At 47.6% G+C, this 13,125-nt stretch overlaps 1 long non-coding RNA gene across 1 annotated transcript; it reads left to right on the forward strand.

The window, feature by feature from the left end:
- The first annotated feature begins 36 nt into the window (after positions 1-36).
- Positions 37-6,736, forward strand: LOC143827306 (uncharacterized). The gene is made up of 3 exons (XR_013227251.1): positions 37-603; positions 4,590-4,716; positions 6,692-6,736. It is a non-coding gene; the product is annotated as an uncharacterized LOC143827306 (long non-coding RNA).
- Positions 6,737-13,125: the final 6,389 nt, after the last annotated feature.

Genomic DNA, 13,125 nt, shown 5'->3' on the forward strand with positions numbered 1-13,125 from the left:
CGGGAATGTAACAACTCTGATCCGACTCCCTGTGAAAGTCACAGGGCGTGCCCGTCTGCTGAATTGTGTGTCCTTTGTGTGTATGTGTGTGCGTGTGGAGGGTTGAAGATTAGTCACCACCGTCCTGACTGGGGCACATGAATTAACCAGCAATCGCGCTCAAACAAACACCGCAAAATGCTTCAGGGAGATTAAGGACAGCCAGGAAGAGGGAAGAAGAAATCTGCAAGGAGAGGGAGAACTGAGGGGCGTGTTTGGCAGAACTCCAGCCAACTTCAGTCCTGGGCTCCCTGGCTCTCTTTCAGGATCAGGAGACCGGCCAGAAACCGAGTGTCCCCGTGCCGTGTGCCTTCGGGAGACGCTCACCCAGAATGGGTTCCTGGGAGTTGGAGACGCTTAAGTGTCAGCACCTGCTGTTCTGCTAGCAACAGGACGCCACCTCCGCCCTGCCCCTCACCTGTGCCAGCCCCGTCCTGGGAAAGGAACGGCCGCCGGAGGGCTCAGGATGGTTTCAGCTGCTTTTTTGGGGTCTCTTCAACGTTTCAGGCAGTGCCGTATCCACCGGTTCTCCGTCTCGTAAGACTCATTTTGAACATGGTTGTGGTAAGCATCGGAATCCTTCCTGTCTCTCCATTGTCTTAAAAGAGATGTTCCTTATCCTTCCCTTTCCACCAGCTCTTGTCTCATTGTAGTGGTTTCTGTCCCCCTCCCACACACACACACAAACACATGGTTGCAGACACACACACACACACACACACACAGCCTTCTGTTTCAAGTGCTTATATCATGTGTTGAGCTTGCCTGGGAAATACAGTTCCTTTATCTGAGTCTCTTCCTTAGCCCAGTCAGGAAAGGTGTGCAAGTTTTAGAATGTGGGTCTAGACAGGTTGCATTTTGGTCTGTTGTCACCACAAATTAGAATATTAATGGGATCATTTACAAATCTTGGGGGTGTTCAGGGCTGTGGTCAGTTCCTTCTCCCTGTTTCCAAGGGTCTCTGGCAACCTGTGAGGAAGGGTTGTTCCCCGGCCTCAGAATAAAAGGTCCAAGATTGGATTTCTCTCCTGGGCCTCTGAAGCAGCACACAGCAAATAGAAAGCTGGCCTCTAAGCACTGAGGACAAGGGCTCCTCCGATGAGGGCCTGAGGTCTCTGCGTCATAAATATAAATATACCTCCATAAATCACATTTCTTGGTCCAGAATGTTGGCTGGTTATAATGTTGTCTGTTTCATTGGTGTCAGTAGATGGACGCCGGGGCCACTGGCTCCCCGCCTTTCAGATACTCTTCATTTAGCAGGGATGGATCTGGCTTCAGGCTTGAACTCCTGAGAGCTACTTAATGTGTGGCCTCCTCGGGGCAGCCGCGCCTCCCGCATGCCTCAGCCTCAGCCTCAGCCTAGCCTCAGCCTAGCCTCAGCCTCAGGCTTAGTCTCAGCCTCAGCCAGCATTACGGGCCTGGGAGCGCTCAGCGGCCTCTGGCGGCGGCCGGGCCGGATGCGGATGGCGGAGAGCAGCGCCCTTTCGCCTCAGAGGGTGCAATTAGGCTGGTGGTGATAAATTTGATGATGGCGTTACATTTGTTGGCCTTCGACACCGCCCTGCCCCAAAAGGGAGCGTCGCCTTCTTTGCCAGTTCTCCTCTCTTGCCAGGGGGTTAGGCTGGGAAGGGGCCGCCATAGGGGGCATGCCTGGTGTGAAGGAAGCCCCGGTGTAATCAATGGATTTGGTCAGAAGAAATACAAGAGTTTTGGTTCTTAGATGCCGCTTTTCTCTACCCGAAGGAGGCTCAAAGTGGCTTCCCATTCGCCTTCCCTTTCGTCTCCCCACAACAGACACCCTGTGAGGTAGGCAAGGCAGAGACAGCCCTGATATTCCTGCTCGGTCAGAGCAGCTTTATCCGTGCCGTGGTGAGCTCAAGGTCACCCAGCTGGCTGCATGTGAGGAAGGAGCAGGGAATCAAACCCGGTTCACCAGATTAGAAGTCGGTGCTCCTAACCACTACAACAAGCTCCTAACCACCCACCCAGGCTCACCTACTTCCTAAAATCAATTTGCAGTAGTAGAAAGGCGAAGCAAAGACTTCATATCTCCGGGCTTGGATGTGGTCAGGCTCCCCTTGAAAAGCCAGGTTGGCAGCCTGGGAGCGCTGCTTGCTCGGATTGCCAACCTCGAGGTTGTGTGAAGATCTCCTGGATTTAAAATTGATAACTACAGTGATCAGGAGAAAATGGTCGCTTTCTAAGGTGGACTGTGTGACATTCTGTCCTGCTGTGATCCCTTCCTTCCCCAAACCATGCTTTCCGCAGGTGTTAGGTCTTACAGTGGTGCTCATGCTGTTGTGGAGTGGTTGAAGTGAAGGTGGTTGATTTCTGCTTGTGTGTGTATATACAATCTGGTGCAGTTTGCAGAAAGAGAACAAACTGTCAAATTAGGCTTAATGTCCTGCAGGTGGTGACAGTAAAAACTTAGTTGTGGAGACCCTGAGACTGACCTGCCAATTCCCCTGTTGTGTTGCCTTAAGCACAGCAATAACATTTACTTGAATGGCTTGTTTGTTTATGCATATGCAGAGCGACTGTTAACAATCGAAGATTCCAGTTACTGTGGAAGTAAAACTGCAAGATTAATTCCCTGCTGCAAGACTGACAAGTAAATTGCTATGGCTAATGCAATAATCGCTTGAGGGGGTAAATTTTAAGTAGATGATGAAACCTGGCATCTTTATTCAGTTTGTCACTTAAGCAGAACAGGTCTTATGGAAGAAATTGTGGCAATAATATTATATTTTGCTTCTCTCCCTGGTTCTTACTCATTGTACCATTCCATAAGACTATAATACGACTCTTTAGCTCTTTGCTCAAGCGTTGCCCCAACGTTACGTGTAGAAGTTTGCTGTTCCTGTTTATTTATTTTATTCATTTACTTGATTTATGCCCTGCCCTTTGGGGACCCAAAGCAGCTTATATTGTTCTCTTAATCATAGAATCATAGAGTTGGATTCAGGATTATCTATTTGCTGCAGAGGCGTCCTAAGAGACCATTCAGTTCGATGCCGTAGCACAGGCCATCAATACCGTGGTTAGAAGAAACCTATGGCTAAAGCACTGACAGGAAGATTGTCTGTTTCAGATTTATCTGCGTTAAATGACCCCCCCCCCAAGGGAGCAAAATTATTTTAGGAGCGCCTGCACCTTTGGCTACATGTCCAGATTCTATCCTGACAAACAGGATAGGAGCCAACGAAACAAAGACGAAAACGCAAGCAGTTTTCCCACATCTGATGTAGTCTATGACCAACCAATGGGTACTCTCCATTACCTGGAAGGGACATAGGACAGAATTTCCTCCCCCACACCAGAGCCAGTTTAAGGATTTGCAGGGTCCTAGCAGAGCACAAAAAAGAGCCTCTTGTGGCACAGAGTGTTAAGGCAGCAGACATGCAGTCTGAAGCTCTGCCCATGAGGCTGGGAGTTCAATCCCAGCAGCCGGCTCAAGGTCGACTCAGCCTTCCATCCTTCCGAGGTTGGTAAAATGAGTACCCAGCTTGCTTGCTGGGGGGTAAACGGTGATGACTGGGGAAGGCACTGGCAAACCGCCCCGTATTGAGTCTGCCATGAAAATGCTGGAGGGCGTCACCCCAAGGGTCAGACATGACTCGGTGCTTGCACAGGGGATACCTTTACCTTTACCTTAGCAGAGCACAACTGCAACAGGAGCATCCAGACTGAGGGTGGAGGTCTCCCCCCGAGTGGAAAGAGGTTTCACTTCCAGTCTCCTTGAAGAGCTCCATCAGCCAAGCTCACTTTTTCCAAAGGCCCTTGTGAAGAAGGCATTAGAAGGAGCCGGGGGGGGGGGGGCTCTGCCTCCACTGCTGCGGCCTCATTTGTGGTCCCGTGCAGGAGGGGGGAGGCAGGGGAGCCAATATGAAAGCAGCAGTGGGGGTGAGGCAGCATTGGACGAGAAAGGGACCAGGACTGGATGGAAGAGAAGGAAGCAAGTGTGTGTGTGCAATAATGCATTGATTTGTAGTGAATTATTGTGAGCCGCTGCGAGCCGGTCTCCAAGAGTGGCGGTCATACAAATTGAATAAATACGTAATAATAATTAATAATAATAATGGTCTTGCTTGCCGGGTCTCTTGGCTCCACCTTCTTAGGACTGCACCTGCACAATGCAGCCGCCTCCTTTACTGTAAGCAAGGGGCCCACAGCACATGCTAAATATGCTACGTAGATAAACCAACTCTGGCCCCACACCCCCCCTTCTGTGTCTCCCCACTTCCCAAGGCAGAATAGAGACACTTTCTCCTCTGTGCACATCTAGTGTGGGGGGGGGGGGCTTTAGAACAGCATTTCCATTTGATTTATTCCATGCTACTTGTAATCCCAGTAAGATCCAGGGACTAGCAAACAATCCTAAATCAAAAAGAACTAAAGTTATGGGTAAATGCAAAGTGCACATTCTGGTTTGAATCAGTTCACTGCATTCTACAGTGTGTTCAGCAGGATGATCACATAGTCCTTAGGCCTTTGAGATACTTACCTGTATATTCCACCTTCCAGACGGTTCTCTTTTTGATTTTCAGGGCCAGCTCTTCCAGTAGAAGGCTGTGAGAATCTCCGAGGGTGTTTACCAAGGTCCTGGAAGTCCCAATAGCCTACCTACAACAACCAGGAATCGTCCTGGACGATGTGTTCCACAGAGCCAAGGAGGTGAGCTGGGACATCAAGTCCCCTGTGCAGTCTTTTAGGCACACAGCTGCCTGGTCAGTGTGCTTTTTAAAACATTCATCTCACACCCTCCAGGGACATTGTCCACTCAGAGGCTAGGATTCAGACAAGGAAAGCCAACATGTTTCTACCTGAAGAGAAGCAGGTAAGATTGTTGGAAGGGGTGAAAGGAACCCGGGAGAGGTTGGTGGACCTCAGGCACCAGCTGATGATGTAATCTATAGGTCTGATTCCTTGTACCCACTTCCATGCCAGGCCTCTACAATGGACTCTTCTTCCTTATCTGAATGACACAAAATACACACAATGAATGACATACAACACACACACACACACAAAGGGAGCACAAATAAGTCAAGATACTACCATCCCAAAGAAGTCACTAAGCTGGTGGTCCTCATGACCATATCTGACAAGGGGAGCCAGTTTCCTCCAACTTCCTTTGGGAGAGTCTTTGATTATTCCCAATAATTGGGCTTCATTTAGGAAAAGAAAGCTCTTTATTGGAGAAATAACGAACATAATATCACAGGGATTTTGCTAAGACTGGATCATCAAACCTAACAATCCCTTATAGTGATTCCCAGGCACAACACAGGGGGGGAGGGACGAAGCAGGTCTAAGGCATTCCCACCAAAGGGCTAAGGCAGGATGGCAGGCCAGAGGATCAAAGGGGTTGTTAGGATACAGGCAATTATAACTAGCACGCCAGTTTTTACATTGCAAAAGCATAAATCGGATTTTGACATCTTTACCTGCAGAAGCGTCAGGGGAACACACTGCAATGATCAGATTGTCGAAGGCAGATGGAGCCTGTTGGAACTTGGGTGGCTAGGAGAGGAGTGTGACAACCAACCACGCCAATGGACCGGAGTGGGAGCATATCTTCCAGGGGGGGAAGTCCCATCTGATCTTCTACTAGCACAAGCACTGACTTCAACCATAGACCTGGTGGAAGAGCCCCGTTTTGCAGGCCCTGCAGAAATCTGAGAGCTCTCCCAGGGCCCGCAGCTCCTCCAGGAGCTCATTCCACCAGGTAGGGGCCAGGACTGAAAAGGCCTTGGCTGGCCAAGCACAGGTGTACTTCTCTGGGCCTGGGAATGACCAACAAGTTGGAACCCACAGAGCACAAAGTCCTGCGGGGAGGATAGGGTGATAAGAGGTCCCTCAGATACGTGGGGCCCAGACTGTGAAGTGTCTTAATGGTCAAAACCAAAACCTTGAAGCTGATCCAGACCACCACTGGCAACCAATGCAGCTGCCTCAGCACAGGCTGGATATGGGCCCTCTGTGGTGTTCTTGTGAGGATCCCAGCAGCTGCATTTTGCACCAGCTGCAATTTCTGGGTCAGAGAAAAGGGCAGGCCCGTGTAAAGCAAGTTACAGAAATCAATTCTGGAGGTGACTGTCACGTGGATCACCATGGCTAGATGTTCAGGGCACAGGTAGGGCACTAGAGAGCCAGTTTGGAGTAGTGTTAGGAGTGCCAACTTCTAATCTGGCAAGCCGGGTTCGATTCCACGCTCCCCCACATGCAGCCAGCTGGGTGACCTTGGGCTCGCCACGGCACTGATAATGCTGTTCTGACTGAGCAGTGATATCAGGGCTCTCTCAGCCTCACCCACCTCATAGGGTGTCTGCTGTAGGAAGAGGAAAGGGAAGGCGACTGTAAGCCGCTTTGAGAATTCTTCGGATAGAGAAAAGGGGCATATAAGAAACAACTCTTCTTCAGTAATCTCAGGGCTCTCTCAGCCTCACCCATCTAATAGGGTGTCTGTTGCTGGGCAGGAAAGAGAAGGTGACTGTAAGCCGCTTTGAGAATCCTTCGGGTAGAGAAAAGCGGCATATAAATACTAACCTTTTCTTCTTCTTCTTCTTCTTCTTCTTCTTCTTCTTCTTCTTCTTCTTCTTCTTCTTCTTCTTCTTCTTCTTCTTCTTCTTCTTCTTCGTGATGCTAGGACTGGTCAGTGGGGAAAGGAAACCAGGCTGACAAAGAACACGGGGGTTAGATACAATCAAAATGGACACTGGCCAGAACATTCCCAATTGAAAGAAGCAGTGCAAGATCTGAAATCATGGCAGTAGTTGTGCCATGGGGTTGCCAAGAGTCGGACTCGACTGAATGGCTCACAACAACAACAACAACAATCATGGCAGTAGTTGTGCCATGGGGTCGCCAAGAGTCGGACTCGACTGAATGGCTCACAACAACAACAACAACAACAACAACAACAACAACAACAACAACAGATTCTGATTTCAGCCCAAGGTTCTGCTAGCCCAGCATCTTGTGCCCTGGCCAAATGTTTCCAGGACTTCCAGGACTGCTCAGAAATATTCGGGCTCAGAGCAAGTGTCCTGTGGAGCTTGCATGATCAGTAGTTATGTTCCCCGTGAATTGGACTTACAGCTTTTTGAAGCCCTCTAACCTTAGCTGTGTTTTGAGGCAGTGAATCCTGTCAATTAATTATATGCTGTATGAAGTACTTTCTTTGACGATCCTGAATCTATAACAGAAGTGCTCATGCCTGTCCTTTACCAACCTTTTTCTATACTAAAAGGCCTCACCTCAAACACTTATGTCTTTCTTTGATCATTTTGAAACAAAATCAGAGTCTGGTGGCACCTTTAAGACCAACAAAGATTTGATCCTTTTGGTTAGCTTTTTCTGCACCTTTTCCAGGTCTGTATCCTTTCTGAGATTGGGAAACCAGAACTGTGCACAATATTCCAAAATGTACACAGAAGAGCACAGAAATGGTTATGCGTTGTTTTTGAGTGGGGAGGGCATGGGACGAGGAGGAGAAAAGATGTTTTTTTATACCCTGCTTTTCACTACCCAAAAGAGTCTCAAAGCAGCTTACAGTCGCCTTCTCTTCCTCTCCTCACAACAGCATTCTGTGAGGTAGGTGCAACTAAGAGAGCTCTGAGAGAACTGGCCCAAGATGTCTGTCCGTGGAGGAGGAGTGGGGAATCAAACCCAGCTCTCCAGATTAGAGGTCACTGCTTTTAACCACCACACCTACAATGCCTCTCATATGATACCAGAGAAGGCCCTGCCTTAGTTGTAACTACAATTACTGTTACGTTGTTCTAGGAGGGAAGAACTGGCGAAGAGAAAGACCCATGCATTTCCTTAATTGGCAGTCCAGATACAACCTGCCAATCAGATTAGGCAGAAATTGCACCTATAGAGTTGGGTGTACCCAACCATTCAAGTAGCCATGCTCTAGCCCAGGGTTAGTCAAACTGCGGCCCTCCAGAGGTCCATGGACTACAATTCCCATGAGCCCCTGCCAGCGAACGGTGTGGAACTCATCAAGTCAGACTTGCAGGCAAAGTGGGAGGGCAAATTCACATATGGCATGATTAAAATGGTGAGCCGATTCCAGAGATAAATGGGGGAAATCCGCAATTTGGATTTGTTTGTGTTCACTTGACATTGAATTGCATGGGAAGCATCCCGAGTTCAATAAATATCTCCATGTTAAAAGAATAATGGGAAACTAGAGACTCACTTCACAACAGCAGTTAGCTGAGACCTCGCCCTTCTGCCCCCTGCCGGTCCTCTCAAGCATGGAAGCCTCTTAGGGCATCAACTTCTTCAAATTCGAGCATTTGGCTCGACAGTCCAATGGGTTCAGGATTGACAAAAGAAAATACTACTTTACGCAGGGAGTGATTAAAATGTAGAACTGGCTGCCAGAGGGTACAGAGACGGCTGCAGGAATAACCATCTTTAAAGGGGATTTGATATATTTAAGGAGGATAAGTCTGCCACGGTGACTGAGGGGGACATAAGGACAAAAGAAAGTCCAAGCAACACTGGTAATTGTGAGCAAAAAATGCTTCCATCAAGTTCCTAATAAACAGATCTGTTATAAACAAGAAATCTCTTTATTGAAGAAAACGGCGAACAGAAGCAAGGATTTTCCTTGCTGAAACTGATAAGCTATACTACAAACATGCTTTTATACTGCTCTCGTAACCTCTCCCCCCCCCCATTTCAAATCTTGGCATGCTCTTAAACGTGTCTGGCTCTAAGTTTCCTAGACTCAGATTCCCAGGCAAAGCATGTGATAACTTCCAGATGCTACAGGCATTCCCAAGAGCACCGATCAGTCTAGCAAAATCAGTCTGGCAAAGTCAGAAAAATAAAACACTTGCCAGCAGAGGAGTGGTGAAAAACCCATTACACAATTAGGACACAGGTAAACAACAGGTTGAGCCTCTTGTGGCGCAGAGTGGTAAGGCAGCCGTCTGAAAGCTTTGCCCATGAGGCTGGGAGTTCGATCCCAGCAGCCGGCTCAAGGTTGACTCAGCCTTCCATCCTTCCAAGGTCGGTCAAATGAGGACCCACCTTGCTGGGGGTAAACAGTAATGACAGGGGAAGGTACTGGCAAACCACCCCGTATTGAGTCTGCCATGAAAACGCTGGAGGGGTCACCCCAAGGGTCAGACATGACTCAGTGCTTGCACAGGGGATACCTTTACCTTTACCTTAAACAACAGGTTAAACAAACATCACTGAGCCAAAGCATAAAAACGTGGAACAGGTCAAAATTCATGAAACTGGTCAAGATCAAGGAAGCAGGTACACAAGGTACACAATCAGTTCTGGAGGTGACTGTCACATGGATCACCATGGCTAGATGTTCAGGGCACAGGTAGGACACTAGAGAACCAGTTTGGTATAGTGTTAGGAGTGCCAACTTCTAATCTGGCAAGCCGGGTTCGATTCCACGCTCCCCCACATGCAGCCAGCTGGGTGACCTTGGGCTCGCCACGGCACTGATAATGCTGTTCTGACTGAGCAGTGATATCAGGGCTCTCTCAGCCTCACCCACCTCATAGGGTGTCTGCTGTAGGAAGAGGAAAGGGAAGGCGACTGTAAGCCGCTTTGAGAATTCTTCGGATAGAGAAAAGGGGCATATAAGAAACAACTCTTCTTCAGTAATCTCAGGGCTCTCTCAGCCTCACCCATCTAATAGGGTGTCTGTTGCTGGGCAGGAAAGAGAAGGTGACTGTAAGCCGCTTTGAGAATCCTTCGGGTAGAGAAAAGCGGCATATAAATACTAACCTTTTCTTCTTCTTCTTCTTCTTCTTCTTCTTCTTCTTCTTCTTCTTCTTCTTCTTCTTCTTCTTCTTCTTCGTGATGCTAGGACTGGTCAGTGGGGAAAGGAAACCAGGCTGACAAAGAACACGGGGGTTAGATACAATCAAAATGGACACTGGCCAGAACATTCCCAATTGAAAGAAGCAGTGCAAGATCTGAAATCATGGCAGTAGTTGTGCCATGGGGTTGCCAAGAGTCGGACTCGACTGAATGGCTCACAACAACAACAACAACAATCATGGCAGTAGTTGTGCCATGGGGTCGCCAAGAGTCGGACTCGACTGAATGGCTCACAACAACAACAACAACAACAACAACAGATTCTGATTTCAGCCCAAGGTTCTCCTAGCCCAGCATCTTGTGCCCTGGCCAAATGTTTCCAGGACTTCCAGGACTGCTCAGAAATATTCGGGCTCAGAGCAAGTGTCCTGTGGAGCTTGCATGATCAGTAGTTATGTTCCCCGTGAATTGGACTTACAGCTTTTTGAAGCCCTCTAACCTTAGCTGTGTTTTGAGGCAGTGAATCCTGTCAATTAATTATATGCTGTATGAAGTACTTTCTTTGACGATCCTGAATCTATAACAGAAGTGCTCATGCCTGTCCTTTACCAACCTTTTTCTATACTAAAAGGCCTCACCTCAAACACTTATGTCTTTCTTTGATCATTTTGAAACAAAATCAGAGTCTGGTGGCACCTTTAAGACCAACAAAGATTTGATCCTTTTGGTTAGCTTTTTCTGCACCTTTTCCAGGTCTGTATCCTTTCTGAGATTGGGAAACCAGAACTGTGCACAATATTCCAAAATGTACACAGAAGAGCACAGAAATGGTTATGCGTTGTTTTTGAGTGGGGAGGGCATGGGACGAGGAGGAGAAAAGATGTTTTTTTATACCCTGCTTTTCACTACCCAAAAGAGTCTCAAAGCAGCTTACAGTCGCCTTCTCTTCCTCTCCTCACAACAGCATTCTGTGAGGTAGGTGCAACTAAGAGAGCTCTGAGAGAACTGGCCCAAGGTGTCTGTCCGTGGAGGAGGAGTGGGGAATCAAACCCAGCTCTCCAGATTAGAGGTCACTGCTTTTAACCACCACACCTACAATGCCTCTCATATGATACCAGAGAAGGCCCTGCCTTAGTTGTAACTACAATTACTGTTACGTTGTTCTAGGAGGGAAGAACTGGCGAAGAGAAAGACCCATGCATTTCCTTAATTGGCAGTCCAGATACAACCTGCCAATCAGATTAGGCAGAAATTGCACCTATAGAGTTGGGTGTACCCAACCATTCAAGTAGCCATGCTCTAGCCCAGGGTTAGTCAAACTGCGGCCCTCCAGAGGTCCATGGACTACAATTCCCATGAGCCCCTGCCAGCGAACGGTGTGGAACTCATCAAGTCAGACTTGCAGGCAAAGTGGGAGGGCAAATTCACATATGGCATGATTAAAATGGTGAGCCGATTCCAGAGATAAATGGGGGAAATCCGCAATTTGGATTTGTTTGTGTTCACTTGACATTGAATTGCATGGGAAGCATCCCGAGTTCAATAAATATCTCCATGTTAAAAGAATAATGGGAAACTAGAGACTCACTTCACAACAGCAGTTAGCTGAGACCTCGCCCTTCTGCCCCCTGCCGGTCCTCTCAAGCATGGAAGCCTCTTAGGGCATCAACTTCTTCAAATTCGAGCATTTGGCTCGACAGTCCAATGGGTTCAGGATTGACAAAAGAAAATACTACTTTACGCAGGGAGTGATTAAAATGTAGAACTGGCTGCCAGAGGGTACAGAGACGGCTGCAGGAATAACCATCTTTAAAGGGGATTTGATACATTTACGGAGGATAAGTCTGCCACGGTGACTGAGGGGAACATAAGGACAAAAGAAAGTCCGCATACAAGAATAATTTGTTTTCATAAAAATTAAAGTTGTTTACTTGTTATTTGCACAATGAGAGGTTACGAGCCTATTCCCATGAATCCGCAAATGCAATTTAAATGTGTGCGTAAAGGCCTCGCATATAGTTTCCATCTGTAAAATATTAGAAGGCTCTACGGAGGCTTTTTAGTATGGAAGCAAAGCTTGGGGGGGGGGCAATTTGGAACACCCTAAAGCTGACTGATTCTGCCTAAAGCTACCCAGGAAGGAGCCAGATAGAGATGCTCCAGGAAATGATATTGTAGGGGAGATTATGTGAACATCAAAAATGCATTAATTGTGCCTGTTCTTTTATGTTAACAAAAGCCCTTTTTCGATGGTTGAAGCTCAGTGCATTGGTAAAAGTAGCTCATGTGTTTCGTAAAGGCCCAACACAGACAGTAGTTAGACAGAGCCTGTGCAAATTGACAAATTATGGGTGGGATTCCTCAGAATACCCTGCTCCCTACCCAACTGTTCCCCTTGAAAAAGGGAAATTGTGCACAGTGGAAGAGCTCGGTCTGTGCTTGTTCATGGAAGATGAAGTTATTGCACATACAACGGAGTTCTGAGTAAAATGGCCCATTATTCTAGCATTATGTCTACACTTCTTATTGAAAACCACTTCAGAACTACCATTAGCATCCAAGCAACACTGGTAATTGTGAGCAAAAAATGCCTCCATCAAGTTCCTAATAAACAGATCTGTTATAAACAAGAAATCTCTTTATTGAAGAAATCGGCGAACAGAAGCAAGGATTTTCCTTGCTGAAACTGATAAAATATACTACAAACATGCTTTTATACTGCTCTCGTCACCTCTCCCCCCCCCATTTCAAATCTTGGCATGCTCTTAAACATGTCTGGCTCTAAGTTTCCTAGACTCAGATTTCCAGGCAAAGCATGTGATAACTCCCAGATGCTACAGGCATTCCCAAGAGCACCGATCAGTCCAGCAAAATCAGTCTGGCAAAGTCAGAACAATAAAACACCTGCCAGCAGAGGAGTGGTGAAAAACCCATTACACAATTAGGACATAGGTAAACAACAGGTTGAGCCTCTTGTGGCGCAGAGTGGTAAGGCAGCCGTCTGAAAGCTTTGCCCATGAGGCTGGGAGTTCGATCCCAGCAGCCGGCTCAAGGTTGACTCAGCCTTCCATCCTTCCGAGGTTGGTAAAATGAGGACCCAGCTTGCTGGGGGGTAAACGGTAATGACTGGGGAAGGCACTGGCAAACCACCCCGTATTGATTCTGCCATGAAAACGTTAGAGGGCGTCACCCCAATGGTCAGACATGACTCAGTGCTTGGACAGGGGATACCTCTACCTTTACCTTAAACAACAGGTTAAACAAACATCACTGAGC

Source organism: Paroedura picta, chromosome 17 (assembly GCF_049243985.1).
Source record: "Paroedura picta isolate Pp20150507F chromosome 17, Ppicta_v3.0, whole genome shotgun sequence".
In the NCBI taxonomy this organism is placed as follows: domain Eukaryota; kingdom Metazoa; phylum Chordata; class Lepidosauria; order Squamata; family Gekkonidae; genus Paroedura; species Paroedura picta.